Source organism: Drosophila hydei, unplaced genomic scaffold (assembly GCF_003285905.1).
Source record: "Drosophila hydei strain 15085-1641.00,03,60 unplaced genomic scaffold, DhydRS2 tig00000060-arrow-pilon, whole genome shotgun sequence".
In the NCBI taxonomy this organism is placed as follows: Eukaryota; Metazoa; Arthropoda; class Insecta; order Diptera; family Drosophilidae; genus Drosophila; species Drosophila hydei.
Genome location: NW_022045656.1, coordinates 7,144,954 through 7,160,715, shown reverse-complemented (window position 1 = coordinate 7,160,715; position 15,762 = coordinate 7,144,954). Strand labels below are relative to the sequence as shown.

Sequence of the window (15,762 nt, the reverse complement as noted above, 5' to 3'; positions counted from 1 at the left end):
TGTGCGCAACTAAAAAGAAAGTTCTTAATTGTAAATATAAAATACTAAGAGGATAACATTTCAAAGTTTCCGCAGTTCAGGCCGTGACCCTACAATTAATAAATAAAATAAATGTATTTGACAGCTCAATTTAAGAGATAAATAAAATTGGATGATAAGAAACAGATACATTATCTTAAAAGCATTTATATACAGATGGTAACATCGGCAAATCTTCTGAAACGCATTCCAGCTAACTGCTCAACAGTTAACTGCCTTAAGCACTAACACGGACCACGCCCACTCATAGTGTTGAACATTATTCAAACACCTTTTTTCGCATGTCGAGAGCCAGCTTTATAGCTTTTTGCCTCAATGCTGATGGCGTTACACTTAAGTAGGCAACTGAAGACATTAGGCCGCAGCGTCCACAACTCCCCCCCAAACAATGCCCAAATGTATGCTATAAAAACTAAACAAATCGCTGCGAATGGCACTTATTATCACCTGGCTAGATTTATTACCTGCTGACCGCACAGACCAAAAATTAATAAGACAAAAAAATAAGAACAACGAAAAGACCACAAGAAGCAACCAAAGAAAAGGAAATGAAGGTGAGCAACATTTATAAATGGCAACTAAAATGTTACATGAGCGAGTATATATGAGTGCCTGTGTGGGGCGTGGCACACTCACACATACACATACGCAAAGCTGAGCAGCTCACTGGCAGCCTTTTGATAAATTTACTACACAAATTGAGTCGCTAAATTAGAACATTTATTTTTGCTGCCCAGCTTTCATTCTTCTTATTGTTGTTGTCTTTTCCTGTTTTTCCTTTTTGGTTTTCCTCTCTCAAAAAAAAAAAAAAATAAATAAACACAGAAAATAAATAAAAAGGAGCGAAAAGAATAGATGAAAAAGCCCCAAGTGCGTTTGCCACTTGATGTGGCGTCCGAACCGCGTCCTCGTTTCCTTTACCACTCCACCGCTCCCACGCTCACCCACACAGCTCTGCCTTCATTATTTTGGCAGGGCGCATCGACATCGACTGGCTGCACTTCATACTTAAGCTCGTCCAAATCTCGAGAGTGTAATTTATTGTTATCATTTGTTTGGCTAAAAGCAAAAAGACGAGCTCCAAAAAGGATGCGCAGAAATGAGCGCAGAGCAAAGAGGGTCAACATATAACAAAAAAATATAACAACGAATCTAATATACTCTCCAAAAAGCTTGTTAGCAATATAGAATATAACATTATTTATTATGTTTTCAAAATATTTAAGATATTAATAAAACAAAAATTAAGTTTATACTCTTCATTCTGGTATACCGCTAAGGGTAAAGACAATATTAATGATAATAATTACATTAATTAAAATCTTTATTAGATTATCGATGAGGATAAGTTTAAGAATATTTTTTTTATATTTAAAAAAACGTATTCTTAAAGCACATGCTTCAGAACTCTCATAATTTTTAGTTCAAATATATTTTTAATTGAAGATGCAGAACATGCAATACCCAAATACCCTATTTCAAATATATTTCAAAATTTTTGTCTAGTAAAAAAAAACGCCCAAAGAAAACGCAGCGAAAAGAGAAGACAGAGAGAAAGAGGAACAGAAGAAGACAGCAGGCATTAAGTATATGTATATGTGTATATTTTCGCTATGTCCTCTATGTATTTGTCTGTTTGTAGGTAAGGCATTTAGATAACTAAAGTAATTTATTTTATATGGAGGTCATGCGCTCATGGACATGCGAACATAAATAGCAAAAGGCACACACAGTGGACAACACACACACGCAGATATGTACACAAAGACAGTGCTTGCTAGAAAATTACGCACCGCAACTGAGACATTTCCTGGCAGTGACACAGATACCGAGCTACAGCAACAGCTTCAGCTGCTGCTTCAGCTATGGATACAATATTAGAAGCATAGCTATTGCCGGACCGGTGCTCTAAACTAGTTTTGCGCAATTTTATTGCCTACTTTGCGGCATTAGCATGCGAATTAACAAACTGAACGCAAACTGCGCAGCAGCAAAATACAACAAAAAAAATACCAGCGGACTTTATGGGGGAAAAGATTTGGCTATTTGCGGACCGACATTCAATTTCCGAAATCATGGCGCAAAAACTTAATTAAGTGTAGTTTTGGCCTCTGCCGAATCGAATGCGAATGCGAATACAAATACAAATTGCGCCAAAATAGTTTTTGTGCATAGTTTGGTCGCCCAACAGGCGAAAATCATTTAATTAGAAAATTGTTTAGCAACTAGAACGACAGCTACTCAAAAATGCAGCAACTTATCGCATAGTTGTAGGCGCTGCATAGGGAATGGGCATTAAAAATGCATAACCTACTTTTTGGCCAGCTGCAGCTTGGGCTTAATTAAAATACAATCCTGTCTAATAGGCCACATGGGCAGCCCAACGGCAGCTACATACACGTATGCACCACCCCATTCCCTGTGGCGTGGGCCGGCCATTTAATGGCCCCAAGCGCTGACATTAACAATGATGCCAATAACAAGAACTACGACAAACATTTACATGTGCCCCAAAACAAATTATTACACACCTAATGACCTAATATATAAATTTGCAGGCCAAACAATAGCCAACGCGGGCCCAAACGAAGCATCCCTTGCTGATAAGATTCAAGGGGTGGCTGGACAACGAAAAATTTGTGTAAGCATGCAAAATATACTATTACCCATTGGACTCGGGGTTGGCTTTGGCTCCGGCTCCGGCTCTAGCTCTGGCTGTGTCTCTGTCTGTATGTGAAACCTTAATCTGGGCTCGTGTAATGTGAGCAACAGCGAAAAAAATTGCTCCAAAATTTATGACCAGCAACTGGACCAACTAAAGAGAGAGCAAACAAAAGCACACACACACACACGCGCACAGATGGCTAGGAAACTACTAATATTTTAGAACAGTTATTTTGCATTTGCTCTTTAAATAAATGGCAATCCCCAACAATTTTATGGCTTAGCAGTGATAAAAACCCCTGAAGAGCACAAAAGCTTCGCATACTTTAAGGCATAAAGAAGAAGAAAAATAAAAATGTATTTTCCAGCACTGCATAATGCATGCGAAACGCTCAACACATATGCATACACTCACACACAGGCTCAAGTGCTTGCATTCTTAAATTGGATTAAGTGGTTTTTACCAGCTTACTTATACAGCTGTCTGTCCGTCGTCCCGCCCTCCCTCTCTCTATCTCTCGCTCTCTCTCTCTCACTCACTATCTTTACCTCTTCCTACCACTGTTGCAAAAGTTTCCAATTCGGCTTCTGCAGTTCTTCTTCTTATTTTTCCGGTTTTGGCTTCACGCTTGAGAGAACTCGAATTTAATTAAGAGCAAATATTAAAGCAATGTTTTTATTTAGCTCCGAAACCAAAGCTAGAATAAGATGGTCAGCTGGCAAGTGTTGCCAACCAACCCAAAGAAAAGCATCAAATATTAGATGTTGTCAGTTTATATTTGGATAAAAGTGCATTGCAAATTCAGAATTACCTAACAGGCCGGCAAAGATGATGGGAAGATAATAACAGTTGCAATTTTTCGAGCATGTGGCAGCGTTTCGAGCATTTTATATTTGTTAAAAAAAAAATGTTGCTCAATGCCAATTTGGAACACACAATAAACAAAGTTTTGTAAAAGTAAATGCAAAATAAATTTCTGTTCGCAAATACACGGAATACTTCATGTGGCCAAATTGCACTGAATGTAATTCAGTTATAAAATGTGAAGAGAAAACATCGATAGAGTTTGTAAAATATGAAAAATTAAATGGAAAACAACAAAGTGGGGCAAACTATAACATTGTTACAATATTTCATGAAGAATTTTATATTTTAAGCTGAGTGAATATTGGCAAATAGAATTAGTAATGATCGACTTGAGACTGAACCTAAATACATCAAACAATTTTTAAATAAAATAAATAATAAAAAAATTTGACTAAAATCGCAAAAATATTTAAGAGAACCAAAAAGTCATCCGCGCTATTTAATCAAAACTTCTAAGCAATCTCAGTGAATACGTAGATATCCAGACCAACTACTTTCACTTAAGCAAAGAAAACTATCATTTAACTAAATAGCATAAAACTGTGCTTGAGCAATTTCATTGCAACACTTTGTGCTCAGGTCCTTGAGAAGCAAAACTGGCCAAAAACCAATATAGAAATGGCATGCTTATCAATCGAATGGAGTGCACACACGCACACACACAGACACTTGCCCAATCTCACACACTAAGTCAATTTCGTTTGGTTTTAGTTTGGTTTTTCTCAACGATTTGCCATAAAAAAGAAAGCCAATAGCAAAAGCATTTTCCACAGATTTTCTGTCACATAAAAATCGCATTGGCTGGAGCTGATGTTGAAGCTGGATCTGTATCTATAGCTAAATCTATAGCTGTATCTGTATCTATAGCCATTTAACGTGCAGATAAAATTTACATTTTAACCAACGCCAAAATAACAACAAGCCAAACGTTAGGACAGGAGGCAGCTGCTGCTGCTGCTGTTGCTGCTACCGCTGTCAGTCAGTGTTTCGCCATTTAAAGACCAACATGAAATTGGTTTTCGTTTGTGTCGCGACTTTATGCGCTCAAACTCTAGCAATTTCGTGTGTAAATGTCGACCATCTTCTGGTTTTGTCGCTGTATCTTTGTCTAGTCTTTCGGTGTTTAACAATTGGCTAAGAGAGTGAGCGTCAGTGTTGGGTAACCCTGGGCAGCTACCGTTGCGACGCTGCCACATGTTCGCTCCTTCTGATTTTGGCTGAGCCGAGCTGAGCTGTGTTCTGTGACCGGCGCGCCGGCGGGCATATTACATTTTTGTTTATTCTATACTTTTTGTAGACTTCATCCACATCCTGTTTTGCGTTTGACTTTCTCATTCCTTGGCAATTTTTATTACCTAGCCCCATTTTTACTGCAGTTCATCCTTGATAAACGCAGCAACTTTCTGCTTACTTCAGTTATTTTTACGCATTCTTTTTTTGTTGCGTCTTCATGAAATGTTTATGACTGACTATATTTGCTTTTTATCGGCATGCCACGCCTCCAGCTAAAATAAGAGACAAATGACGGTAGGGGGACAGCATCATCATTGATTGAGTGAACTGCCTCCCTTTGGTAACTGTTTCCGTTGTTGTAGCGTGTTTTACATAAGTTCAGCGGCAAAAAGTGTCACGTTTAGCTGCAGGGAGACAGACTATTGGGATTGTCTGCTTATTAATGTTTGATATTATTTCTTTGACGTGCCGTCAGAGCCCAAGTATTTTGATTGACTGTTTAGGCAGCCCTTTTGTTCGCAATCATTGTTTGTCGGCTTGTTTAAATGACTAATGAATTGGAGGAACATTGAAGATCATTTTCTCTACCCCCCAAATATAAATAATAAATAGTAATACATTATTCGAAATAGATTAGTGATATCACAGCTTGCATTTGGGACACTACCTGCATTTATATACAAACTACCTGCTAAGCTATTTACTTAAACTCGATATACATATAGACGATTTTAGCCATGCACAATGAACAAACCCCTAGATATATTATCCGATTAGCTTACAAGCAGTGAGTCACGTACAACCCCCAAATTCTATCCACTGCCTGCTCCAAGCATAGAAAACCCATTCCATTAACACTTCCATCGATTTAAGCTGATTTTCAATGTGAGCTCAGAGACAAGCGAATGAGTAGCAGCAAAGGGGCTCAGGAGCTGGAGAGCTAGCAGAAAATCGTGGAGCTAAGAGCACATACTAGCTGAGTAAAGTTTGCCAAACGCTTCACAAATTTATTTATAAAGTGATTTGCATAGTGCGATACAAGATGACAAGCGCCTGAAAGCAGGCAGGAGCTGAGGCAGCTGTTTGCATTGAGAAACTAAGGCACTGAGCAAAAAAAAATAGCGCAAACAACTTGCAATAAAGCTGATATATATACAGATATATATATGTATATATACATATATATAAATTCTTATATATAGACAAGTGCTGAAAACTGTTTTATGGCCCCTGTACCACCGCGGGTTGCACGTTTTGTTGTGTTGTATTTTTTTCTTTTTCTTTGCGGCATTTGCTTCGATTCGGTGTCAAGCGAGCTGCAGATCTATGGCAGCTGCTTTTGTGAAATGTGCCACGTGGCAGTGGCGCGGGGCCAGGGGGCGCATGGAATAAAGTCATAAAATTGAATTGGTAATTTTTTGTGTTAAAAGCAGAAATTAAAATAAATTGAATTGCTGCTAAGACGCGAAGATGCGGCAAATAGCAAAGCTAAAGGCGCACAAAATGAAAACACAAAGAAAAAATACAAAAAACTGAGAAAAAACAAAATACCAGAACCCAAAGGCAAACGCGCAGAAAATGCAAATGAGTCGCATCGGCTATGAACTAAGGGATTGGGCGGTGGGCGGAGCAAGGTCTGGAATTGGGCACAGGTTCTGCTTGGTCCACGGAATGAAAACAAAATAAAATGCTCAGCCAACTGGGCAAAGAAAGTAAAAATCTAGTCAAGGCATAAATGCAATGATGTTGTTGTTACTGTCCTCGTTATACCCTGTAAGCGGACGAGACGCGTTGTATATTATTTGTATATATAGTTGTATTTTATGTATTATTGCAACATTTTTTCTGATATTTTAAAAATTGCTTTTAGTTAAATTAATAAAGTTTGTCGAATTCCTTAAAATTAAAATTAAGATTTTTTTAACTGAAACAGCTTTTTTATATATATATATATATATTTTAAGTTTCGTGTGTATTTTTAATATTTTTTTATTATTTAATAAATTATTTTATAAGTGACATTTTACAAAAAAGATTCATGAAATGCAAGTTAAATAATTCAAACAGGAAATAAAGAGTAAGTAGCCGTCAATTGTCGATTCGTATCTAGTATGGAATACTTAAAGATTTTTTTCCCTTTGTTTTGTTTTATGGTTGCCATCAACCTCGTCCCGTTTGTCGCTGCTGCTGCCGCTGCCGCTGCTGTTGCTGTTTTTTTGTAATAGGATTACTGCATAAATTAAAGTATTTGCCGTGGCATCATCAAATAAGATTTGCAACGCCGCTCTGGCATTTTGGCCCCTCAGCCCCCGCTGCCAATTCCCCATTCCGCTCACCGCGTTGGCCGCTCTAACGAGCTACAATGCGCGAACATCAAAAATCGCAAGGATAAGTGCGGCAGCGAAGAAAAAAAGAATAACAAAACAGCACACAATATAAATAAATATGCGAAAGGAAGTGGGGCGAGGCATAGCGGAGGGCACATACCAAGTGGTTGGGGGAGACACGTAAAAGTAAAGTTTATTGCATAATTTTAGGCGGCTTAGTTAAAGTGTAATGTAAACACAAGTACGGGGCAAGGCAAGGCCCAAAAGGAAAACAGAGCAAGAAAAAATTAAAGAAAGATATAGAAACAGGAATAGAAAGGGCGAGAGAGACAAGGACGGCCAAAGATGAGACAATAAAGGTGCAGATTATATGAAAATATGTCAGTAAAGTTTTCGTTGGGGTATAAAACGAGATTTACAAGCCCTGAGAAAGTAGCTGACGGCACAGAAAATCGTTATTAAAAGTGAATTATAATCGTGCTCATCTATAAGCAAATGGCATTGAATACAATGGAATTGAATTGAATTAATGAACGGGCAAACAGTTCTACAATAATTTTGTTAGGTTAGGTTGGGTAAGGAACGATTCTATAAATATCACAGAATGTTTTATTTATCATCCGAGAGATGAGTAATTTTCCTGTGGGAATTGTTTGCAAGTTAACGCTTTTGTTGAATTAAAGCAACATTTGCTAAGTAAGAAGTACAAATATTTTTTGCTCTAAGACTTTGAACTAAATTTTCTGATAGTTATAGAGAAAATAGATACTATGTATTTAGTTAATTGCAAATTGTCAAAAGTGTTTATGTGATATATAACATAGAGAAATACTCAAGTAGTTAAAATTTGAAATTCATATTTAATCAAAGAAAACAATCTCCAAATATTTCCCCTCTTTACAATTGCAACAGTTTTTATGTCAATATCAATTTGAATACATTCCAACTCGCTCGCCGCATTTTCTATTTATGCGATGCGTATACTTAATGTTTACGCTACACACGCGTATATAAACTTGAACACACGCTCTCAGGGCAAATACCCAAAGCTCATTTAATATTCAGCAATGCGAAAATACCAAAGTCTACTTTTAGGCACTCGATTTTGGAATCGCGCTTTTGTTGTTGAAACTAAAATATTCGCCGTCCATATCTCTCGCCGCCAGCTGTCATAAACCAAAGCTTCCGCTCAGCCTCAGGAAATGCCAAACGCAGCAGGGGACACGACAACAGTAACAGCAACAAACACTACCAACAGCAACAATAACAACAACGACAAGCAACGAAAAATCACTTCAAAAATTTGAAACTAAACACACAAAAACCGCAAATTTCATTTTGATAAAATTTTAATTTGGCCAAAAGCACGCAAAACTGAGCTGGACTGAGCGACTGGCGAGAGCCAGGACTAAAGGAACTGGTGGGAATGCTTGACTGGCTTTCGCTGTATTTGTATCTGTATGTGCGTGTGTATGTGTGTGCGTGTTTGTGCGACCCCAACGCGCCTCAATAATTCAAAGATGTTAAGCCGCAAATTGGCGCTGGCGTTGGTAGCGTTGACGTTAGGCATTGGCATTGGCATCGGCATCGGCATCAGGAGCCCGACAGCTGGGGCCACACGCAGACAGGATACACATCCGCTGGGGGTTACACTGCACACACACACACATATATATATATATATGTATGTATATATATATAGCATTGTAGGCTGACACGCACGCATTAAACTCTATTGGGTGCTAATGTTTTTTTGCCCAACCCTCGGCTTTCCAGCTTCCCATATCAGAAGGCAAAAATTTTCATAAATTCAGCAATGAGCCTGTCGACATACACCCTCACACGTTCCTACACTCACACAGAGACGCACTCGCCTGCCTGCATGTGTAATAAAAATACGCTAAAATGTTTGTGCCACATACACAAACACGTTGCTTATTGCCTACTTCTGGGCGCGTGATGCAGGCGCTCCGGGATGTGGGCGGACGTCGGCACTGCTGGGAAGGTCGTGGCAATGTTGTTCATTTGTGGCGGCTTCCGTTAGACGGTAATGCGATTGTTGTTGTTGTTGTCGTTGTTACTTTTGCTGTTGCTGTCGTTGCGGATGCCGATGCTTCAGCTATTTTAAAGTATATACTTTAAAAATTGAGAAAGCAGGCAAATGCTTTATTCAATTCGCTTGGTTGCAAGGCTTAATTTGAGCAGAACAGGTCTTTTATGGAAATTTATATACTTTATTAATATTAACTAAAATACTTTCCTTTTTTAACTACAATGTGAAATTAATTATAAATATAACTTTATGCTCAAATATATTGCTGTATATTGCTAGAGTAAAAAAAATCCTCTTTATAAATATAAATTTATTTTTAACAAATTATAAATAAAATATAAATATTCTTTATAATTATATAAATATTAAATTAACACTACAGAAATTTTGCGTATGCTATATAAAATTTATTTCTTCACATCTAATTTTTTTCTATAATCTTTGCTTTTACCTTTGCAAAATTGTATTATTTTCTTACACATTTGTTTCTAAGAATTATTTTGATTTAAAAAATTACATTTCAATCCGCTTATTTATTTTTTAACAAATCTACAATGATTTAAATTTTCGGCTATTCTTATTATATTCAATATTTAGCAACACCTGTTTCTCTTTCACATCTTTTCGAATACATTGTAATTTGGGGGCTTCTTTAAATTTTACGGGAGCAGCTTCCTTGTTCGCCATGGCACTCAAAATCCATTTGCTATATATGCTTATGCGAGGTCTTATCGGCACTTCCAGTAAACAGACAGAGGGCTGCTATAAAAATTTGCATTTGACTAATGCCAAGCGGCTCCCATACACAGATGGACAGACACACTCAGAGTGCGAGGGGCGACGTTATCCGATAAGACCCCTCAGCTGTTGCACCCCTTTCAGAGCCGCCTTAACCCTTACACAACAACAACAACTACAGCAACAAGAAGCATCACAGCTACAACAAAGGATCGAAAGGACATGCCAATGCGTTTGCCGATTTCTTGAGCGCGATACGTGCAAGGATTTTTTCGCTAGCCCAGTTATGTGCAAGCCCCTCAACGTTCTCCACCAACGCCAACTCATTCCATCCAGTCGACATCATCAGAGCACCCCATGCGCCTTATCAGCGCTGCCTCCACATATACATATATACATATATATATATATATATGTATCTATAGTTGGGGCGATTCTGGCGACGCTTTTAGCTATTTCCTATTAAGCTATTTGTTGCCAGCTCTCTTTTCGCTCACTCTCGCGCTCTCTATGCCTCTCTCTCACGTTCTGTTGTACGCTTGCCAAAATCGTGTATGGAAGTTGCATAGCAAAAGATACTACTAAAAGCTTAACCCTCGACAAGCACACACACACACACACATGTATCTCGTTTATCGATTTTCATCGCATTTGGCCCCCTTGTGCCACTGTCTGCAGCTGCACCCTGTGCCACACTCCAGGCATGTGTGTGTGTGAGTATGTGTGGATTTTTGACATGCCAACGCATTTTAAATTTGCATTTTTTGGCACCGAGACTGGCAAAATTTTTAGCTAAAAGCGACTCCGCATATTGCACATGTACTGTGTGAATGTATATAAATATATATATATATAATATAAAACTACCAAAATATGCCGATTAAGCGCTCACAGTGAAAAAACTTAAAGTACATTAAAGAAAGCAAAGAGAGAGAACAGTTTGAAAAGCGACTGCGATTTGCACTCAAAAAGTCGACACAAATTTGCATTTAAAAGTCAATAAACAATAAGAAAATTCTTGTTTATTATAAGTTAGACATGAACTAAAAAATTCATAGCTATTCGACTGCAAAAATTTTTATTTAAATTTTTAAATTAAATTATTTCCAATTCAAGTAATAAAATGCTGAGTCTTTGTCCGCACAGCGCTCACCCACCATCAGAGTTACTTAAGTTTTTGTTTTATTAAATTTATGAGCATCCACAGACACACACACACCCACCTAAATACACTCGAACAAACACATAATGCCACATAAAAGCTGCCTACAATAAGTCACTGTCATAAGCTGGCCCTATATGTGGGCGTGTGTAAAGGAACCGCAAGTGGCAGCCACTGTGATTTCGAAGGTAACTTTTGTGAATTCTTCATGATTTATTAATGCTGCTACATTTGACCAAGTATTCGCAAATTGCCCAACACTTTTAGCAGACTTTTGCCAACACTTTTTTCGGTTTGGGTCCAAAATACATGCATAAATATTAATTAAATTCTGTTAACATTTGCCCACCAAGAAATCACACCCCTGGCGCACATTCGAAAACGGGTCTCATTAAGTCTAGCCACGCCTACAATTAAAAGCAACGTCCCCTCGGCCGGCTGCACACCCCCAAGACTATGAGAAAACTTGACGCAGAAATTATTATAAGCGCTTATAATAGATTATGTCAAAAACTCGGAATCGCGCCCAACTTTGCCAGCGAAAAGTCAAGCGGGGAATAGAGAAAAAAATAAAAAGCCAAATAAAAGGAAAATGAAGAAAATTGTTTAAAATTAATTTGAAAACATAAAATGCTTGCAGCAGTGGGACATGGAACTCGTAGCTTCGGGGCTCGGGCGTCAGTCCTCGGGCCTTGGGGCTTGGGACTGGGTATTACAAAACAAGAAGTACCATCGCATGGACGTTGAATTTGTTATGTGTCACGGACAGCGTCCAGTTTAAACAGTTCGACAAATTTGCTGGCCAGCCCAAAAATGCTTGGTCTGACGTTTCTCCATAAGTTTTCTTTAGCTTTTTCTGTTTTCCTTATTAGTGACAGGCAAGCGTCGCATAACGAAGACTTAAAGATTTTTGCGGTTATGCTAGCATCCATAACAAAATCTGAGCTTAAGTCTTAAATATTCCAAGCTAAAACTTAAAATAATATTCTGAGAGTCGTGAATATTTGAGTGTATTGATAATTTTCCTTTAGCAGAATGGCCGCTTTCCTTTGCTTCTAACTTATCGCTGTCTACAGCTAAGCCTATTTTTCATTAATCTAATTAAGCCACGTAGTCGATAAGCCTTATGGTCAGGGCCAATCTAATGAAATTATGCCTCAGCAGCCGCACACAAATACGCACACACACTCAAATATATATATGTATACATATACAACCACTCAGAAGTGCGCAGGCATGCATTGTTTGACCTCCTGTCTTAATATTATTGATTTAGCGTATTAAGTTCAATTAGCTGCTGAGGAATTTTGATAGCATCATCAAAATGGCAAATCATTAGCAGCATTTCAAAGTGAAAGTGTTTGAAATGAAGGCCCCAATAAGTCACTTGGAAATAAGCAATTTTGAATTTTGAAAATACAATAAATAGAAATAAAATTGACATAACATTTAAATATTCATTTAAATAAAATTTATTAAAATGGCAACTAGAAATTATTTTTGTATTGCATTTTATATTATTTTTTTTAAGACTGCAAATTCATAGGAAATTTGATGTTACTATGATTTCAGATTCTTGCTAATTGCATAGTTATATATTCGATTTATAAACCTATTTTGAAATGTCTTCTATTATCTGTTTTTTAGTATAAAACCTCAATAATTATATTAGAACTTTGTTATTTTGTTACAATTAATTAATATTTAATAAAATTATATAAATTTAAAATCAATGAATTATATAAGACTTTGGTAGTTGATAGTTAAAAGGTCTGACCTGATTTTATGAGTATGTAAATTTTTAAATAAAAAAGTAACAAATATTTAAACCAATTTTCTTAGATTGAAAATTTAATTTTGAGCCAATGTTTTGCAATTTCTGGATTTTAGCGAAATTTATTCTCAACTTAACATCACATTTTTAAATGTCAAACACAAACTCAAATTATAAAATAAATTCAACTTTCAATTTAAATCATTTTAAAATACTTTATTTTATATTATTTAAATATTATTAACAGGTAAGTGTTGGCTATCTTTTCGGCAATACAAACAGAAATTAATTAATATACTAAATTACAGTAGAGAAAATATTTTCGTTTTGAAATTTATAGCATTTAATTAAACTATTAAAAATCACTCTAAAATGTAATTGGATTCTACTGAAAAATAATAATTTATTTCCTAACAACAACAAAAGATAAATCATGCAAACAATAACTGAATACATACGTATATTTTTAACTGGAAATGAAAGGTCGGCTTAATGCAATGTTGAATAAATAAAAAATACAACCTTTTTTTAAGAAGAGAAAATGACAAGAAAAACAACAACAGAGCAGGGAAATGTCCCTGAGGTACGCACCTAAAAAGAATGCTACAGTTGAGTAGAGAGACCCAACAGGAAAGTGCGATAAATAAAGCATAGGGATGTGGATGAGTATGAGGCTTGGGCGACATTTGCATTCAAATTCTGTTAGCGCTCGCTGGCCAAGAAGTGCACACTAAATGCTCGCAGGCGCACGAAAGTATGCTTTCAATTGTGCGCAATTTAGTACAAGGCACAACAAAGCGACTGTACGTGCGTGTACGTGTGTATGTGAGTATGTCTGCCTATTGTGTAAGCCTTAGTCAACGCTGTTGCCGTGCAAGCGCTTGACTAGGTGCGAACAAACGTGCGAAAGCGTCTAAAAACAAGCAACACGAAGTGCCTAAAACATGCGTCCTTAGTCCTTTTGCCCGTTTCTGATACCCTCTGCACATAAAAGTGCAATAAACGTTGGTATAATGCAGATATGTAAGATACTGGCAATATAAGGAAAACGCAATATAGATATTTCGCTTTGGGACAAACCAATTGGATATTAAGAAATCAGAAATTAAATTAATCCTCCAATCTCACATTCTTTGCTTCTCTTATTTCTCTAGAATTTTTTCTCAAAAATTTTAAGTGTAATTAAAAAAATCGATATTCCACGTTAATTTTCTTATTTTCTCTTGTTCAACTAGAGATGTTACTCTTAAATTTGTCATTTCAATAAGCCAAATTTTATAATATTTTCATATTCCCATTTTTACTGGATATATACTAGTCTATACATCCTGTACGCTTGCTGCGTTTGGTTAACTCAGCTGCTATGCCGACGACGACGACATGGACTGCGACTGTGATTACGATTATTATGATTATTGTTTACTACAGCCACGCTGGGCGCTCGAGTATAAAAAAGCAAATGCAAAAAAAAAGAAAAAACAACAAGAGCAAAAGCAAATAAACATAATAAAAGTTCATAAAATAAAAATGGCAACCCTAGCGCGACGTCGAGCTGCAACCCTACTCCCATCTGGGGGAGGCCAACAATGCCACACGGTGCGCGCTAGTTTTATGTGCCACATAAACATTTCGCACCTACTGCACGCCCCACCTTTAGACTCTGCCTGCGCTCTCTCACCTTTGCGTTTCGCTTTTTGTTGCCTGCTTTTTGGCGCGCATTTTATTGCTTGTCTTTACACGCCGTCATTTGCGAATACCCTGTAGCACAGTTGGAGCTGGATATTATGTATTAAAATATACAGAACACTTAAATATTTGCTAAAAGTCTAATACAATAAGCTGTAGTTTATTTAACTGGATAAGAAATAAATAAAACATTTCGATATTTTAGGTGGAACAGTTCAACATTCAAACAAAAACATACACATATAAATTTAATTTGTCTTTTAGTTATGAGTACAATTTACTAATTTTTATTTAAAGTTTAGACATTTTTGTGTTCTATTTTTAAATATAAATAGTAATATTTAAAAATTAATGCCTATAAAATATATAAATTTTTATCTTTAAATTATTAAGGGGTATTTTAGAATGAAAAACTTTGAAATAAAAACTTAAATCAATTTTATTTAATAAAAATTATATGGCGTACCAAATTAAGTGGTATCTAGCATAAATATATATTTTCGTTGTTACAGGGTTTTAAATTAAATATCAACAATAAGCTCAAGACTGAAAGCATTTGAGAAGTAGAAATTCCAATTCCACCAACCTGTTTAAATTTGTCGTTCTTTTGAGCCAGTTCGGCGTCCACCGTGTTGAATACTGTGAAAATAACAGTAGCAGCCGCCAAGTGGGCAAAACTTTATTTTTTATTTTTGATTTAACAGTAAGCAATTACAATTGTAACTAGTATTTTTTTATTTTATTTTTATACTTTGGCAATTATGTAGTTTAATACTCAAAGAAGAACTGGCAACGCTGCAAAGCAGGCCAAATAACTCCTAATTAGATCCGAATCTTTGCTTGCTCAGGCAACACTGGCGATCTGCTGTTATTTAACACTTTTAGTTGTTGCTGCTGCTGACAAATTTGGTGGGCAGCAACGCTTTTTTTTTTGCTAGAACTTCGCGAACGTCGCGCGAAGGAAACGGAAGCCGGAAATTGCGCGCACAACAAACAGCAGCAGCGGCGACAGTTGTTGTTTTTGGCGTTTCAGTTGTTGTTCGCTATTTACTCACAATTGAAACCGCAAACTGCCGTTGAGCTCTTCAGCGTTTATGCGGCGCTTTATGCGTATTTAAATATGCTTGAAATGCAATTAATTTTGATTTTTAAATAACACACGCATACACTGACAAACACACAAACACTCGTACACAGAAGTAAACACGCCGAGAGTGG

At 36.7% G+C, this 15,762-nt stretch overlaps 1 protein-coding gene across 4 annotated transcripts in view; it reads right to left on the bottom strand.

Annotated features, from left to right (window-relative positions):
* Positions 1-15,380, bottom strand: part of LOC111595466 (hemicentin-1) — a 174,413-nt gene extending 159,033 nt beyond the window's left edge. For all 4 annotated transcript variants that reach the window (XM_023309229.2, XM_023309231.2, XM_023309230.2 and 1 more), the window contains exon 1: positions 15,131-15,380. The gene's annotated coding sequence lies outside the window, so the exon portion shown is untranslated. The remainder of the gene's footprint in view (positions 1-15,130) is intronic.
* Between the last annotated feature and the right edge of the window lie 382 nt (positions 15,381-15,762).